Source organism: Diabrotica virgifera, chromosome 10 (assembly GCF_917563875.1).
Source record: "Diabrotica virgifera virgifera chromosome 10, PGI_DIABVI_V3a".
NCBI classification, from domain to species: Eukaryota; Metazoa; Arthropoda; class Insecta; order Coleoptera; family Chrysomelidae; genus Diabrotica; species Diabrotica virgifera.
Genome location: NC_065452.1, coordinates 132890134 through 132906124, shown reverse-complemented (window position 1 = coordinate 132906124; position 15991 = coordinate 132890134). Strand labels below are relative to the sequence as shown.

Sequence of the window (15991 nt, the reverse complement as noted above, 5' to 3'; positions counted from 1 at the left end):
TCTCTAATATTGCTTTACATAAATAAATATTGATAATTATTGGTGACCTTAGATATTATGTTGCATATACTGACTGCAATGGCTGCTAGTCGCCATTACTTCATATCTCTATTTTTAATCATAGCGTAGTAAACTATAAGAATAAAGTAATGTAAAAAGTTTATTTATTATCTAATTGTTTTGTAAACAGTAGTTGTTTTGCCCTTAAAAGATTTGACTGTTTAATTTAACCGATATGATAACGGTTTACAGAAGTTGCTATATTATTTGTGTAACAATACTCCATTCTAAACAGATTTTCATGACACTTTAAATAGCGTCGTTTACATCTCTTACATCTCTACGTATATATACTAAGGATTTCCACAGTTTTCATTGTATTCCTTCATTCAACCGTTCTGTACAGTTCTTTCTGTTTTGTCAGTCCCCTTCTTGCAGATTTCTTCTTTCCATTGCTTCGCTAACTTCATCTCTGAAAAATCTTCGGGGTCTGCCTCTATTCCTTCTTCCTATCGGGCTCCACTCTATTATTCTGTTTATTCAACGTTTTTGGTCTGCTCTCGTGACATGTCCGTACCAAGTTAATCTCTTCTGTCCTATGTAGTTTATCTTTTACATTAAGTTAGGATTTTAATAGAAAATACACTGCTAGTTATACTGTGCTACTTTGATCCATTTTGTTTCAGTATTATCGGATACCTAATCACTAAGGGCGTTACAGCCCTTCGTGAGTTTTGACCTGCCTTAAAACATCCTTCCATTCTTCATTATTGCATACCTACATTCCCCATACCCTCACTCCAATCTCTCCCACATCTTCGTCCGTATCGTCCTGATATTATTAAAAGATGTAAAATTTACAAGTCTGGTTCCATTGTCATTATTTGTTCTTGTCATGACTTAGCGTTCATGTACCAAATAGTCATCTTAGGACAAGGGCTCATTCTGAGAGGTGACACTCTAAATATTGTTAGCTTGCTGTCTCGATTGGCCGCGATCCTGTGCCAGATGGACCCCTTCATGTAGGAATTTTCCCACCAAAGTCTTCATTTGGTCTACCCATCGTATTGGAGCTCTTCTTCTTGGTCTTCGACCTTCTACCTTTCCTTCCACTACCAATAGTTCCATTGTTCCCGATCTTCTATCGCCGAAGTAATTTAGGTACGATCGGTTTACTGATTAATAGTTTTTAACTTTTAATTGCTTTTTCTTCTTCTTTCTTCTTGTTCTTTTATATGCAGCTCTTTCAGAATTGACAGATTGGTTCTGTGTTCTGTCCAGGACACACGCGAAGAATTCTTCTGTAGACCCACATGTCGAAGGCTTCGATCTTACTTCTATAGATTTTTTTGAGTGTCCATGTTTCAGCTGCGTATGTAGCAATGGGAAAAATAACGGCAGGGCCGTGCCGTGCTAAGATGCGGTGAGGCAGTCGCATCAGGCGGCATCACAAGGGAGCGGCATAATCAGTAAAATCAATATGCAAATTGAACCATTTAATAATTAAAAAAATATATAGGACCAAGTGTCAGCCGAAGGTATAATTATTATATGCATGCAACGCTTATCTTTTTCTATAAGTTCTTTGTTATTCCGACATTGAGGTATACGATTTATGAATTTATGTTTTTACAGCAATGTTTTGTCTAACCAAAAAAATAAAAAGTTACAGACAATCTGGCTACGACCAAATGAAAATTACTGCAAATGAAATTGCAGAAAATATTGATAGGTATAAGTTGATATCTTAATATAAGTTGATTACGAAAAGTCTGTGGATGAGCTCTTAATAATGGAAAATAAATAAATATATTTTTCATCTATATTTTAGACATTGTCATTAATGTTTTGATTGATCGATTTTCGCTTCTAGAAACTCTAAAAATTTTAAATTTTTATATGAAAGTTTTAAATTGAGGGAATAGAACACTAGAAAAATATTGTATAAATCTTCATACTTTCAATAGAAAAAGATAAAGAATCGGATATAGAGGCTAAATAGGCGGATATATTTTTTAGAAGTATTTCGTGATATATCCCAAATGATACAAACTCCATGAAATCTTTAAGGGTTTTGAACTATTTGTGCCAAAATAACCTAATTTCTTCATACCTAAATGTAGTTATATCACTAAGAATTTTATTAACACTCTCTGTCTCGGTAGCTAATGGGGAAAGAAGTTTTTCAAAATTAAAAATTATTAAAAACTATTTACGAAGCTCCAAAGACAAACACAAGTAAAAAAATTTAGCACTCATTTCAATAGAGTCTACTCACTAGCTGCTACTTTAGACTACACCAATCTGATTGACGAATTTGGTAAAATTAAAGTCAGAAGAGTAAAATTGTAATTTTTGTAAATGTTATTTAAGGCTATCGATACATAATTCGCAAATATTTTACGGCTATCCCTACTTGTCTGTCTTTACATGGCAAATTACGTGTAGTAAAATTCACACTGGTATGGATATGTAAACATTACTAGAATGTCATTCTACTTGAAAATGTCATCATTAACTTAAAGAGCTGGCTTTTGAATGTCCTTGGGGGTCTAGGACGTTTCATCGTCGCCAGTTCATCGCCGCCGTTTCGATGCCGCCAGTTCATCGCCGGCCGATTCATCGCCGGCCGTTTCGATGCCGCCGGTTCATCGCCAGTCAGTTAATCGCTAACTGATATATTTCCGAATTTTCGACCAATTTTCGACGGTTACATTTATTATTTATTTTTATAATTAATTAGGAATTCTAGGAAATGCGAGATATGACCATTCCCGTTGCCATACTTAATCTTTTAATAGACTTTTAAACTTTAATAATATAAAATATAATTTAACACTACAAATTTAATACAGTTTAGTATCAAATTTAGGGGAAGTAGAAATAGAACAGTAAATTAATATAATAATATTTTTATCTATTTATTTGTCATAAGTTTTGAACTGAATTTAACGTCGTGTCGGGTCATCTCCCATAATACAAGATCAACTGACTAACTGGCGATGAAACGGCCGGCGATGAAACGGCCGGCGATGAAATGGACTGGCGATGAACCGGCGGCATCGAAACGGCGGCGATGAAACGTCCCATTCCGGTCCTTGGATAACTGTTATTTGTATAATTGCAAATTATTAATTCAGTTAATAAATGTGATAATTTTTTCACTAATTATGTATTCAGTGATTGTAATAAAAACTAATAGATACTCAATCGAGAAAAGAGGAAAAGTGCTAAAGTGATTTTTTAATAATATATTGTTACTATGGAACGCTTACAATTTTTGAACATCGTTAACAACAAAATACTTGGATCACAGAATATATTATCCTGATGTATTCTCTGCTTGGATCTTCCACAAATAATACACAATAAATAACCTTTTATTAGGTTCACGTCTTAAATCAATTATTTATCAAATACACTATATATCAATATTATTTAATCGACAACTCAAAATATTCCCGATGCCATGTCAAATATTTAAAATTGTCACTGATTGTGTGACTGACAATATTCTATTCGACTGAGTGCGTTGTAAGACAAAGATAGATTTGGAAAATATTACCACGGACATTGTGTTCATTTTTGTCGAATCCTGAAAAAACCAATAAATATCTTTGAAAAATTTAAACGCAGAATGAAAGACTAAATTATTACCGAGGACTGAAAGTCCCTTAAAATAAATAAAAAGTTTATTTTGAATGAGATATTTGAAATTAAAAATCACACTAAGTTTTCTCTTAGTTTTTCACCCCTGTAACTTATTAAAATAAACATTATAGAAGTTCTCAGGGACTTTCGGCCCTCGCTAATGACGTAATTTTTCATTCCGCGTTTAAATTTTTCAAAAATACTTATTAGTTTTCTCAGGATTCGAAAAAAATGAATCCCCATTTGAATAGCATTGCAGCCGAAAATACGTACCCATCCCCTTAAGGTTAATACATAAATATATTTCATTTAATTTAAAGTATGCTTTGTTTTTATTTTTTAAAATAAGGTTTCGTTCATTTTGTGTAGTTTCATTTAGTAAAAATAAAAGTTAAGTTTTAATAATATTTAATGGCGTAGTCGCAACATTTCGGCTCCAATGCTTTTTGAATGCATTAATTTTTTTTGAATTCTGAAAAAACTAAAAATATTTTTGAAAAATTTAAACGCAGAATGAAAAATTACATTATTACCGAGGGCCGAAGGCCGAAGGTACCTTGGAATAAACAAAAAGTTTTTTTTAAATGAGATACATATTTGAAAATAAAAATCACACTAAATTTTCACTTTTTTTTCATCACTGTAACTTATTAAAATAAACATTATAGAAGTTTTCAGGAACTTTCAGCCCTCGGTAATACCTTAATCTTTCAATCTGTGTTTAAAATTTTCAAAAATATTTATTAGTGTTCTTATAATTCGAAAAAATGAATACATTTAAAAAGCACTGGAGGCGAAATTTTGCGCCTACCCCCTTAAGTAAGGGGCGGCATTCCGAAGACTTGCATCATATTGAAAAGATGTACCGCACGTCTCTGAATAAGGGTATTGATCAATCGGAGCTTAGTATTCCTTATGGCTCCGTATGGGTCCTTTTATGGGATTTTCTTCAAGATGTTTTCTATCTGGTTCTAAATGTCGTCCATGTCTTCATCTGGACCATCTGTTGTGGTCATATATACCTGAATGACTTGAAAAATATATTCAAGATATTATTTTTCCCTTGATATGTCTGACTATCTTCATAACACAAGTTTCCATAGTTATATCCTTATTATATCTTAAAGAGAGCATAATATATTCAGATTCAGTACACTGTTCTGAATTAGAAAACATGAAGTGGCTATTTTTTAAGTAGTTCATAATTAATTCACAATTATATATATTACTTGAGCTAGTAAAAGATATTCAAGGGTCTCGTTTCACTTCACTGTAAGATCCGGTTACATCAGAAGCCACAGAAAATAGTGTCAACGCACCTATAGCGGCTGGTTTTGAAACCTTATAGTACGTTTTCAAACCTTTTACTGTGGCAATCTGCGATTCTTATTGGCAAACTATTATTCATATTTTCACTATATATATTAAAAGCTGACGTACAGTAATTAGGTCACCACAAGTATTCTGTATAAACTATTTTATTCGCACAAACTTTGCTTTTTGTTTTAATAATTTATATATCTATATGATTTCATTATTTTTGTTGCCATTCTTTTAAAATTACTTTTTTTCTTATGAGACTAAGGCCTTGTACTTACATATATTTAAATTCAGTAAGTAGCAATAATGACAATATACCCAAAGATCTTCCTTGGGATTTTCCTTCCCAAACACGTAATCGCTCTTCGTTTGCCTTTGTTATCGTCCACGTTTCGCTACCATACATCACTACAGGTCGTATGCTTGTCTTATATAGTTGTATCTTTGTATATCTTCCAGGTTTTTAGTATTTTCTTGTCATCAGTAGTAAGCTGTCCCCTGGCGTTTTGAAGGAAGTTTCCTATTCTTGCTTGTTTGCCGGCCGCATCCAAACATTCCGTATATGTATTTGGAACCTAGGAGTTTTCTATTGGTTCGTTGCAGCACGCGGTAATATTTTAACCAATAGGCGGCGAGGTTCCAAACGCATATACGGAATGTTATTCGGTCCCAAATTCATATACGGAATGTTAAATATTCGTACACCGAAAAAGATAAGTTTTTATTAGAGTCTGTTAAAAGAGGATTGATTTTAAAATATTTGTTACTGTATTATTAAATAAAAATAAAACAATTATAGTATTTGGAATGTTATTTGGTGCGAAATTCATATACGGTATGTTAAATATTCGTAGAACAAAAAGACGATTTTTATTAAAGCCAGTTAAAATGAGACTGGTTTTTAATAGTATATTATGCAACGAGCATTTAATGATGGTCATTATGAAGCGAGTTTCGTATAGAGTACGAGTGTCATAATGATAATTAAATGCAAGTTGTATACACGATTTTTTCTAGTTCATAATGATACAGGAAGTGACATCATAATTGATATATTATAGTATGAGAATAGAAAAATTGTTGTTAATGTATTATTAAAGATCCACAAGGAATAAGGTTTTCCTGTAGTTGGCTGTATACCATATAATACAAAAAAAAAAACGAATAAAGGCCTTTATAAAAGGTCTATATTTAAAATCCCTGAAAAGGGCTACATCACAGAACTAGTTTTCAATTGTTTGACCAATCATTCTCAGTGCTTTCCGAAAATGAATATAACCTTATAAAATGGTGCAAAGGCTTTAAAATTTTGACTAAAGTCAAAAAAGGTTGTAGGTTATACTCACGTCATCTTACATGCTAACCACGAAAATATTTGTAATTATGTAATATATGTAAATAAAATTTGCAATATTATATTTCGGTGGTTAGCATGGTAAGGTCACGTGAGTATAACCTACAACTTTTTTTAACCGTAGTCAAAATTTTAACATCTTTGCATCATTTTATCAGGTTATATTCATTTTAGGAAAGCACTGGTTCTGTGATGTAGCCCTTTTTAGGGATTTTAAACATATAACTTTTATAAAGGACTATTCGTTTTTTGTATTATATGGTATACAGCCAACTACAGGAAAACTTTTTCCTTGTGGATCTTTAATAATACATTACCAATAATTTTTCTACTCTCATACTATAATATATCAATTATGATGTCACTACCTGTATTATAATGAACTTCATTATGATAGAGATTTTCATTAAGACACAGATTTTTAACCAATATAATCGCGATATGTCATTCGCGATAAAGGTGGCACACGCGCAGTAACTAATGGCGAGTCAAATACATACGCTTTGACAGTTCTCAATATGTAAACAAACTGTCAGACTGACAAACTACTTAATTTGTTTGCGTTACAAAATTAATAAATTTTAATATATTTTTTTGTGAATGATCATAGAAAAAATCGTGCATACAACTTGCATTTAATTCTCAATCTGAATCTCGTACTCTATACGAAACTCGCCGCTAGGCGGCTCGTTTCGTATCCCTTATACTCGCTTCATAACGACCATTATTAATTGCTAGTTAAATAATATACTATTAAAAACCAGTCTCATTTTAACTGGCTTTAATAAAAATCGTCTTTTTGTTCTACGAATATTTAACACACCGTATATGAATTTCGCACCAAATATCATTCCAAATACTATAATTGTTTTATTTTTATTTAATAATACAATAACAAGTATTTTAAAATCAATTCCCTTTTAACAGACCCCAATAAAAACTTATCTTTTTCGGTGTACGAATATTTAACATTCCGTATATGAATTTGGGACCGAATAACATTCCGTATATGCGTTTGGAACCTCGCCGCCTATTGGTTAAAATATTACCGCGTGCTGCAACGAACCAATAGAAAACTCCTAGGTTCCAAATACATATACGGAATGTTTAGATGCTACCCGGCCTTGATCTCTGAAACTCCTTTAAAGAATTTTCTGACTCGGTTGTTGTTCCGATTTTCTTCTACATCTCTGATTATTTATTCCTGATACTCCTTCTTCTGTTGTTGTCCGAGGGATTTTGTAGCATCTTCCTTCTAGCCATATTTCTTTCTTTTATGGATTTTAGTCAATCGTTCTCGAAGCATTTTTTGTTATTCGCTTTTTGTATCCTAGTATTTCATCTGATACGCTTGTCAAAGTTAATTTTATATTTGTCCACGCAGAGTCTATATTGTTATAAATCCTCTGTCTGTGTTAGCGCAATTTGTGTAGCCTTTTGAAATTTCTGCTCTGTCTCATTACCCCGCAGAACTTATATAGGGCAGGGTGTCAAGTTAAAAAGTTGCCACCTCCTATAATTTGGTCCCTATAGAAAATCTAAAAATATACAAAAACACGTCAAATTATTTGTGAGGGAGACGTTTTGTACAGCAGTTTTCAACTAAATTACATTAACCCTCTAGCGGGGTCGGACACAACCCCCAAAATCTTTAATGGAAAGGGGGGTTGAGTGATACCTCATTTTAAAGATCGTTCGATTACCTTTTCGAAAATACCGCATACATTATATTTCTTTTCAGTACTTTTGGAAAAATCAGGTGAAACCGTACAGATATTAAGTATCGAGTTCAGAACTCTAAAACTTTTTTTGGAGTATTGAACTCCAAATTGAATTTTTTTTTGGGTATTGGAGTATTTAGAGTATTTTTTTGAAGTATTTTTGTAAAAATCAAGTAAAACCGTTAGGCAAGCCGCACACCAACGAAACATGAAACGAAAAACATGAAACATGAAACGTAAAACACGTTTCATGAAAATTAAACAAGGCTAAACAAATCTTGAAGTCCGCCTACCAATGAAACGAGTGTGATTCATGCTCATAACATATTTTTATTTTTGGAAAGTTTCATAAATGGCCGGACGTCTATTTGTTTAGCAGTGTTTTATTTCCATGAAACGTGATTTACGTTTCATGTTTCTTTGATGTGCGGGCAGTATTGAGTTCAGAACTCCAAAATTTTTTAGAGCATTGAGTCCAAGATTTTTCCAAAAGTACTAAAAAGAAATATAAGGTAAGTGGTATTTTTGAAAAAGTAATTGAATGACCTTCAAAATAAGGTATCACTCAACCCCCCTTTCCATTAAAGATTTTGGGCGTTGTGTCCGCCACCGCTAGAGGGTTGATGTAATTTCGTTGAAAACTGGTCTACAAAATGTCCCCCTCACAAATAAATTTGACGTGTTTTTCCATATTTTTAGATTTTTTTATAGGGACCAAATTATATGGGGTGGCAACTTTTCAAATTGACACACTGTATACACCACGCGGTATAATGTTGTCTTGTAAATTTTTTGGGACGCTAATCTTGTTCTTACTTTCGTTTTTACATATAACATTATACACAGAGCCGGATTTAAGGCAGTGGGGGCCCCTGGGCAGAATTGGAGTGGGGGCCCTACCTCCTACCATTAAAAAAAATGTTGATCTACTTTTATAAATATATTTTTAAATAATAAAAAATACAAGAGCTGTACCTGGCTACAGTAAAATATTAAAAATAATAGTAAGATGTATGGTTAAAGTCCGGGAACTTTTCGAGATATTTTAATTGAAATTTTCTTGATTATGTGGGACATATCTAGTTGCATTAAGACATCGTGGTCAATGCTCATTATAGACAGATGATTCAAACACTCTTGGCCTATCGTAGACCGAAGTCGATTTTTAATTAACTTAAATTTTGAGAATGATCTCTATCCACTGCAGTTAGTTAGTATCAGAACTAAATATAAACAAAGTGTCACCTCAACATTTGGAAAAGCATCATTCATATTCTTTTCTTTTAGCAGTTGGTACATTTGAAGTTCTTTGCTTATATTTGATGAACTGATTCCCTCTTTAAATGAATTGAAGAATCTTACAAACTGTACCAGATGGACACACAAGTTTTCATCTAAATGATTGCTATAAATGTTGGCAAGCTTTAGTGAGTGAGCTTCAATTTCATTGAGAGTTAAATTTTCCAATTTTCCAAAATGATGTAAAAATCCAAAACTGGAATGAGTAGACAGCCTCTGACATAAATAGGTAATGAAGTGATCTATTATAGCGATAAAATTTTGAGTTCTAAACTTCTCTGATGTTCTCATATCTTTCGAAATTGTCACGTCTTGACTGTATAATTTATTTAAGTGAAGTATTTAAGTGCTGCCACTCCTGAATTAAGGTCAATATTTGGATCTTGAAGAATACGACTTATGCTGTTTGTTCTCCCTAATATTATCTCTGTTTCCAGTAAACACATTCGATTATAGGTACAAACCATTTGCAATGCTACGAGTATTAAATTGTTGCTCATAGTCTTTCCGAACTTTAACTAGTTCTTTTGCGGCATCACCTCCATGATCATCTAGTAGTATTTGTTCTTTTAGTAACAATAATATTTTTGCCACGGTCTGCGTTGCTGTTGCTTAAAGACGCAGCTTTTAAACATTCTGTTAACAAGCTGTATACCTATAGATATATGTAGAAGACGTGAAAAATACATATAGTTAGTTCTTCTAAGTTGCAGTTGCAGCTTTTGAAACTAAATTTAGAGAGTGGGCGACACAAGGAATCCACAACTCCAAGATATTAAGTTACGTATCCATACGTAGGTGCTCCGTGCTCGGTGTAGAAGCTTCACATAGTGGATACGTTGGTGCTCGCCCCACGGCTCACCCTCTTTTATTCAACCGGTTTGAGGGTTATATGTAGGGGAGCGCATGCCGTATCCATTTGAGCAGCTACTCCAAGCACGGAGCACCCACGTATGGATATGTACCTTTTTGTTCTATAATTTTAGCTTGAACACCATTGTATTTTCCACTGATAACTGACGCATTAACGTAGGACGGTCTCCTACAGTTTTTCAAATCGATATCATGTTCTTACAAAAATGTCATTAGAGAATTAAATATATCTTCTGCTTTATGACCGCGATTTGGCAAAAATATGGTAAACCTTTCAAGAGGAGTGAAACCTTCTATGTAACGAAATATCACAGTTAATTGATTGGTATGAACTGAATAATATCTTGACTTATTATTCCTTGAAACTATTTCATTTAATATCTACGTTTTGACCCATCGGATGTACAATTTCCTCACATATGGTTGATGAACGATAGTTGACATGTCCGCTTCCAGGATTTGAATATTTATTAATATGGTGCTTCAAAAATTGATCATATTCAGCTAATAACTGGAGTATTCCCAAATAATTTTCATTTTGTAGTGATGAACTCGACAACTCATTTTCGCTGCGAAATGCTAAATCTCGTTCATAAATAAACTTTATAACACTAAAATTAGTCTTTGAGTATTTTCCAATAATTCTTCATTGCTTCTGCCTGTTTTGCTATTTCAGTATCAATACAATACGCCCAATTCTTTCGTGTGCTTTAGACACTTCGTGATCCATCAGCCTACTATCTGCATGTTTCCAATCATTTCTCTGTGGCTAAAATGTGTACGAACACTAGATAAGAATTTACAAACGAAGCAATACACTCACTCGGTGGAAGGTGAAAAACATAACCGTGAACAATTTATTATATTCACCTATTCTCCTTCATTTTATACTTGAGATTCATTGTCGATGTCGAGTTCCTATATCTCCTGTCAATATCTGTTTAAATGAACCTCTTATGTTTTGCTTTGTTGGGGCCCCCGAAATGTGGGGGCCCCGGGCAGCTGCCCAGCCTGTCCCCCTTAAATCCGGCCCTGATTATACACATCAATGTATGTATGTATATTATTAAATCAAAACAGTTTAACAAATTCTTACGAGCATGGTTAGAGTTATTTCAGGAAAACGATCACTCTACACTGACGTGAAAACAACTATAGACATAGAACTTTTTTAACCAGAGGGGGTTTTGGTGTTTTGGGGGTTATAACCCCACCCAATTGGATGTACTTTGAGCTCTATACGCTTAACAACATTACTATTCCATACCCCCTAGAGACAATCAAGTAGTTGTAATCCCTCCCCCCCTTAGGATCATAGGATGATCCTGGTTACACCTCTGACTTTTTTAGTAGACCGTTTATTTTAAGGCGGGTTGACACGATCCAAGTGTTCTTCATCCAAGTCCACCCTAGTCTAGTTGGACGCTGCGCGCGCAACGCTTGGAAGCTCCTTTGATCGTGTCACCAAGTCACCACCCTCGTCCAAGTATATTTCTATCAACATGTTCTCATGGGTTCTATCCAAGTCGACTAGGACGGTGGCCAACTTTTTTCCAAGTAGCGTCAAAGTATAGTTACAATGGTGTGGCAGTCGGAAAATATAAAACGGGATATAAGTACAAATAGAAGAATATATATAGTTAAATACAGCACCTAGAGACTTGCAGTTTTTTGCATTATGTTCAGGATGACGTCAGGAAAAAATCTACTATTCAAAAATGGGTGTAAATGCATAACTGCATTGTAAAGTGCATAAAATACATCCAAAATTGCATAAATATAAAAATAAAGTCAAAATCAGTATACTAAGGAACAAAATTTATTATTTGGGGGGTTTTTGGAGTCACTGAATACGATTACTCCATCAGAACTGATCCCCGGATCAGCCCAAGGTCAGTGCAAAAGACGTCATCTTCTGGAGTTTCGATGGTTTTCGGCATTAAATCGATGCAAACGAATTTCTCACGAGTTTTAGGGGTCACTAAGTACTAATATGCCATCAGAATTGACCTCCGGAGTAACTGGTGCCCAGGGTCGCTACTAGGGCACGTGATCTTCTAGAATTTCGTGGGATTTCGGCATTAAATTGATGTAACTGGACTTTTCGGGGGTTTTTGAGGTGGTTAAATACGAATATGCCATCAGAACAGACTTCTGGATCACCTGCTGCTTAAGGTCCCTGCAAGGGACGTCATCTTAGGGCTTTCGGTATTAAATTGGTGCAAACGGATTACTTGGGGGTTTTTGAGGTCGCCAAACACGAATATGCAGTGTATCAGAGTAGACCACCGGATTACTTGGTACCCAAGATCACTGCAAGGGACGTCATCTTCTGGAGTTTCGAGTGCTTTCGGTATTTAATTGATACAAACGGATTACTTACGGGTTTTTGGGGTCGCTAAACAAGAATATGCCATCAGAACCTACCCCTGGTGCACCTGGTGAAAAGGGTCACTACAAGGGGCGTCATCTTCTGGAGTTTCGAGTGTCTTTGGGCAAATTTGATTACTCATACGTTTTTAGGGTTGCTGAATACGAATACCCCATCAGAACAGACACCCGTGTAGCTGGTACCTAAAGCACGTCATCTTCTGGAGTTTCTAGAGTTTTCGGTACTAAATTGATGCAAACGGGTTACTCTTATGTTTTTGGAGTTGCTGAATACGAATATGACTTAGATAAAAGACTTTGGAGTATCTAGTGACCACGAAGGATCACCCTATCAAAATAAAATATAGTAAATCGATCTTGACATAAATGAAGTAGAAACACTGTCAAATATAAATTGAGTTTATATTTATAAACAATTAAAAAAATTGTATAGCACAACATAGTTATTTTAACAAACAGTTATTTAAGTAGCATAGCAAAAGAAAATGTTACCAATTTGAACGTTTTCTTTGAACGGCAACTCAGAAAACTCCGAGTACTCGGTGTGTACCAATTTAGTGTCGGAATGCCTCAAAATTCTAAAACATGACGTGCATAGCAGCTAATCTGGCCACTAGGAACTCAGGGGTCGGTTCTGATTTGATATTCGTGTTCAGCAAACCCAAAAACCTATGAGCAATTTGTTTGCATCAATTTAGCACTGAAATTTCTCAAAATTCTATAAGATGATATGCCTTAGCCACCAGGTGGTCTGGTGTCTGTTCTGATGGTGTATTCGTATTCAGCAACCCCAAAACCCATGAGTAATCCGTTTGCATCAATTTGATACCGAAAGCCTTCGAAACTCCAGAAGATGACGTCCCTTGCATTGACCTTTTGCACCAGGTGATCCAGATGTCTGTTCTGATGGCATATTCGTGTTTAACCACCTCAAAAACCCCACGAATAGTCAAGTTGCATCAATTTAGTGCCGAAATCCATCGAAACTCCAGAAGATGACGTGCCTTAGTAGCAACCCTGGGTACCAGGTACTCCGGAGGTCAATTCTGATGGCATATTCGTATTTAGCGACCCCTAAAACCCAAGAGTAATCCGTTTGCATCCCGTGAGTAATGCCGAAAACCATCGAAACTCCAGAAGATGACGTTTCTTGCCGTGACCTTGGGCACCGGGTGATCCGGGGGTCAGTTCTGATAGCGTAATCGTATTCAGTGACCCCAAAAATCCCCCAAATAATAAATTTTGTTCCTTAGTATACTGATTTTGACTTTATTTTTATATTTATGCAATTTTGGATGCATTTTATGCACTTTACAGTGCAATTATGCATTTCCACCTATTTCTGAATAGTAGACTTTTTTTCTGACGTTATCTTGAACATAATGCAAAAACTGCAAGTCTCTAGACTCTAGACTCTAGGTGCTTTATTTAAAAATCTATTTATTCGGGTGTTTTTAGTGCTAAATGCCCTGGTCTATTTATACTTTAGGTATTGTTATGTATGTTCAAATATCCGTTACTTGACGTTACATTACATGAGTTACACTACGACATGATAATTTAATGATTTATGCACATGTTCATACATTTTTTTTTATATTCGTATCAACTTTTTAAATTTTTGGATTGGCCATTTGCAATAGTTGTTCAAATTATTCGGTAGTTATTTTTAAATGGTTTTTAAATGTACCTATCTTAACCTTCATTTTTACTACTTCACTTAGAAAATTAGACGAAGCTCCAAACGCCTCACGTATCCAATTAAGAGTCCAAATTTTCCCTTTATTCTTTTTTATTTCTTTTTCCTGGATCTCATGTATTAACATATCAGCAGTCAGCAACCACTTGAATACCCTCCATAATCACTTTCGCCATCTTTGCAATGGTTATTTTATTTGACGTCCAGGTATAAGTAATTTACACGATCAAAGTAGCTTCCAAGTAGCGCGCGCAGCGTCCAAGTTGAGTTGGACTAAGTACACTTGGATGCAGCTTGTATCTGTATCGTGTCAACCAGCTTTTATTGATCCGTGGAAAGTTGAAACCAGCATCACGTAAACCTTGGAGTACGAATTAAATGATTATCACCGTGTTACAGTATTTCTTTAGTTACATCAATAATTTATTTTTGTATATACAGGGTGTCCAGAAACTCTACCGACAAACGAAGACAAGAGATTCCTCAGATAATTTTAAGACAATTTAACCCAATTCACCTAGTCCGAAAATGCTTCCTAAGGGAGCTAGAGCTCTTTGAAGATGGCGCCATGTAATTAGTTTTTCTTAAATACCTCCAGAACGCTTCTATTTAGAAAAACGAAAATTTGTATACTTATTTACTTTTTTGAAATGAATCGATTCCATCCATTGCGAATTTCTAGTACCGGCCATAGGCGTCCGTTTTGGGTAGGGCAACGGTTATTTTATCGCATAACTTTTTTGTCTTCAACTTTTAAGCATTTTTGATACTGGATTATTAAATTGTGAGGTATTCTAGTACTAAAAGGTACTCTCACTTTAAGTCGGTAGGATACACCGTTTTCTAGAAAAATCGATTTGAAAGTTTTTAGTTTTGGGAATTTGAAAAAAAAGTTAAAAAAAATTAAAAAAAAAAGATGTATTTTACTAACTTAAAGCAAGAGTTACTTTTAGTACTCTAATATTTCATAATTGAATAATCTAATGTCAAAAATACTTAAAAATTAAAGACAATAAAGTTATGCTATAAAATAACTGTTGACCTACCCAAAACGGACGCCTATGACCGGTACTTGAAATTCGCCATTAATGAAATCGATTAATCTCTGGAACATAAATAAATATACCAGTTTTCATCTTTCTAAATAGTTTTTTTTTAAACTTTTTTTTTTAATTCAAGGAACGAAAAATTTTCAAATCGTTTTTTCTAGAAAACGGTGTATCCTATCGACTTAAACTAAGAGTACCTTTTAGTACTAGAATAACTCACAATTTAATAATTCAGAGTCAAAAATGCTTAAAAATTAAAGACAAAAAAGTTAGGCGATAAAATAACCCTTGCCCTACCCAAAACGGACGCCTATGACCTGTACTAGAAATTCGCAATGGATGGAATCGATTCATTTCTGGAAAGTAAATATGTATACCAATTTTCGTTTTTCTAATTAGAAGCGTTCTGGAGGTATTTAAGAAAAACTAATTACATGACGCCATCTTCAAAGAGCTCTAGCTCCCTTAGGAAGCATTTTCGGACTAGGTAAATTGGGTTAAATTGTCTTAAAATTATCTGAGGAATCTCCTGTCTTCGTTTGTCGGTAGAGTTTCTGGACACCCTGTATAAATATAGGTATGTATCTGCTTAACTGTTCCACATTGTATATTGTAGTCGGTATTTAAAAAAAAT

At 34.3% G+C, this 15991-nt stretch overlaps 1 protein-coding gene across 1 annotated transcript in view; it reads left to right on the top strand.

Annotated features, from left to right (window-relative positions):
• Positions 1–15991, top strand: part of LOC126893412 (ras-related protein Rab-38) — a 103385-nt gene that overhangs the window by 304 nt on the left and 87090 nt on the right. The window lies entirely within an intron of this gene.